Genomic DNA, 3,787 nt, shown 5'->3' on the forward strand with positions numbered 1-3,787 from the left:
CACATTGAAGTGGCGAGTGTGTAATTTTTGATGCGCACCATCTGTAGACATGCCACATTCAAGATTAAATGCTTAACGTCGGCCCTACGTCATTTTCTTTATGCGACAGGTCGCCGACGTGTCCGCGCCATATCCCTGTACATTAGTATAGCAAGGGACCTTTCGCAGAGCAGTGCCTCCACATTGAAGTAGCGAGTGTGCAATTTTCGATGTACACCTTCTGTAGGCATGCCACACTCCAGATTAAATGCTTAACGTCGGCCCTACGTCATTTGCTTTGGGCGACAGGTTGCCGACGTGTCCGCGCCTTATCCCTGTACATTATTATAGCAAGGGACCACTCGCAGAGCAGTGCCTCCACATTGAAGTAGCGAGTGTGCAATTTTCGATGCGCACATTCTGTAGGCATGCCGCTCACGCGCAATAGCTCATCACTTACATTTTTTGTGACGAGTATGCATTTAAAATGGTTACGGGGAATCTGAGCATTGATTTATGTGAGAAATTGTTATCAGCAGATCTGTGTTTATGAATAGGAGTCTCAGCGCCCTAGCCTGTAGGGTGCACAACTCTTACTTCATACCCTCTTCGTCCTTCCTCTTGACTCACTTGTCGCTCTCTCAGCCTCTCTTTTTCTTCCACCGCCCCTCAGCTATCTCCTCTGCTGCTTTTTCGCAGTCTTCCACACCCACTCTCCCTCACAAAGCAATATTATACTATAGTAGTCAGTCCGTAGGCCCTACTGCATGTCTGAAACGGTGCTCACGCATGCGCAATATCATCCGAGAAGAATATTTTTGTAGACATTATGCATTTAACATAAAGAGGAGGTATTCTAGCCTAGATTTATATGATAACATTTCATCCGTAGACCTCTCTTAAGAAATAGGAAGAAAACCTTGCATGTGAGGTACCCGCTGCATATATACCAGACAGTACACAACCTGGCTACGTTAGTGTTTTAGCGCATGCGCAATATCTCACCAGAGGAGTTGTATTTTTTTATGAATATGCATTTAATATGGTTAGGGGGTATCTCAGCATAGATTTCTGTAATAAATTCTTATCAGTAGACCTGTGTTTATAATTAGGAGAGCGCCCTAGCCTGTAAGGTGCAAAACTCCTACTTCACCCCTTCTCGTCCCTCGCTCAGCCTCCTTCTTTTTCTACCGCTTTCAGCTATCTTCCCTGCCTCCTTTCCTCAATCCCCCACCCCGCTCTTTCTCAGCAAGCTAAATTATGCAGTTTTCGTCAGTCCGTATACTGCAAGCCTGAAATGGTGCTCGCGCATGCGCAAAATCTCCCGATAAGAATAATATTCTGCGAAAATTATGCGTTTAAAATAGAGAAGAGGTATTCTATCATAGATTTATATGATAATATTTCATCGGTAGAAGTTTCTTACGGAATGGAAAGAAGACCTTGCATGTAAGGTGCCCGCTGCATACCAGTCAGTACATAATCTGGCTACGTTAATGTTTTACGCGCATGCGCAATATCTCACCAGAGGAGTTATATTTTTTTATGAATATGCATTTAATATGGTTAGTGGGTATCTCAGCATAGATTTCTGTAATAAATTCTTATAAGTAGATCTGTGTTTATTATTAGGAGAGCGTCCTAAGGCCTCGTAATGGTGCAAAACTTATAGTTGCAATCCGCCTCTCGTCCCATCCCCCTTGCTTCCCTGGTCCCCGCTCTGGGCCTCCTTCTCTTTTTCATAGCCGCCCTGCAGCTCCTCCTGCCTCCTTTTCCGTCAGTCCGGCCCACGCACCCGCTCTTTCTCAGGCCAAGCTAAATTATGGCCAGTTTTCGTCCAGTCGGCGTACTGCACGGGGGAGGCCGCTGAAATGTGGGCTCGGGATGCGCGCATATGCTCGCCGATAAGAATAAATATCCCTGCGACAATTATGGCGTTTAAAATGGAGAGGAGGTATTTCTAGCCATAGATTTATGTGATAATATTTTTAATCGTAAAACTTTTTACGGAATGGGTAAGAACACCTTGCATGGCAAGGGGCCGGCTGCAATATACGGCAGTCCAGTACATTATCTGGCGACAGATAGTGTTTTAGCGCATGCGGCAATATCTCTCAGCAGAGAAGTATATTTTTTATTAATATGCATTTAATATGATTAGGGGGTATCTCAGGGATAAGATTCTTGTAATAAATTGCTTATAGTAGACCTGTTGTTTATAATTTAGGAGAGGCGTCTAGCCTGAGGGTGCAAAACTCCTACGTTCAGGCGCCCCGCCCTTACGTCCCTCCGCTGCTTCCCTAGTCTGCTCAGACTCCATCTTTTTCTAAGCCGCCTTACAGCTTATCCTTCACGCTTACCTGCATGTTCCTCAGTCCCGCACCCCGCTCTTCTCAGCAAGCAAAATTATGCAGTTTTCGTCAGTCGCTACTGCAGCACGCGCTGAAATGGTGCTCGGCATAGCGCAATATCTCCGGCGAATAAGAATAATATGCCTGGCGACAATTAATGGCGTATTAAAAATGGAGAGAAGGTAAAGTTCTAACATAGATTGTATAATGATAACATTTCATCCGTTTAGAACACTGTTAAAATAATGGGATGAAAGACCTTTCTTGTAAGGTGCCCGCTGCGTATACCAGTCGGTACATATGCTTGGCTACGTTAGTGTTTTAAGTGGGCATGCGCAATATCTCACGACAGAGAAGTTATATTTTTTATTAATATGCATTTAATATGATTAGTGGGGTATCTTAGCATAGATTTCTGTAAAAATTCTTATCAGTAGACCTGTACGTGTTTAATAATTAGGAGAGTGCTCTAGCCTGTAGGTGCAAAACTCCTTAATTGCATCCCCTGTCGCCGTTCTCCCCAATTGCCTGTCCGGGCTGTACCCTCGCTCAGCCTCACTTCTTTTCACCAACCCTCAAGGGCTATCTTCCGCGAGCCTCCATTTCCTCTCAGTTTTCCAACTCACCCGTGCTCTGCTATCTCTCTTTCAGTCAAGGCTATGATTATGAACTTTTGCTGTCAGGCCGCTAGCTGCAGCGCCTGAAATGGTGCTCGGGCATGAGCAATATCTCCCGATTAAGAATAATATTCTGCGACAATTATGCGTTTAAAATGGAGAGGAGGTATTCTAGCATAGATTTATATAATAAAATTTTATCGGTAGAACTCTCTTAAGGAATGGGAAGATGACCTTTCATGTAAGGTGCCCGCTGCGTATACCAGTCAGTACATAATCTGGCTACGTTAGCGTTTTAGCACATGCCCAATATCTAACCAGAGGAGTTATATTTTTAATGAATATGCATTTAATATGGTTAGAGGGTATTTCAGTATAGATTTCTGTAATAAATTCTTATAAGTAGATCTGTGTTTATTATTAGGAGAGCGCCCTAGCCTGTAGGGCGTTAACCTCCTACTTCACCCACTCTCGTCCCTCCCCTTGCTTCCCTAGTCCCTCGCTCAGCCTTCTTCTTTTTCCACGGCCTTCAGCTATCTTCCCAGCCTCTTTTCCTCAGTCCCCTACCCCGCTTTTTCTCACCAAGCTAAATTATGCAGTTTTCGTCAGTCCGTACTGCACGCCTGAAATGGTGCTCGCGCATGCGCAATATCTCCCGATAAGAATAATATTCTGCGACAATTATGCGTTTAAAATGGAGAGGAGGTATTCTAGCATAGATTTATATGATAACATTTCATCGGTAGAACTCTCTTAAGGAATGGGAAGAAGACCTTGCATGTAAGGTGCCCGCTGCATATACCAGTCAGTACATAATCTGGCTACGTTAGTGTTTAGCGC

Source organism: Priapulus caudatus, unplaced genomic scaffold (assembly GCF_000485595.1).
Source record: "Priapulus caudatus unplaced genomic scaffold, Priapulus_caudatus-5.0.1 Scaffold229, whole genome shotgun sequence".
In the NCBI taxonomy this organism is placed as follows: Eukaryota; Metazoa; Priapulida; class Priapulimorpha; order Priapulimorphida; family Priapulidae; genus Priapulus; species Priapulus caudatus.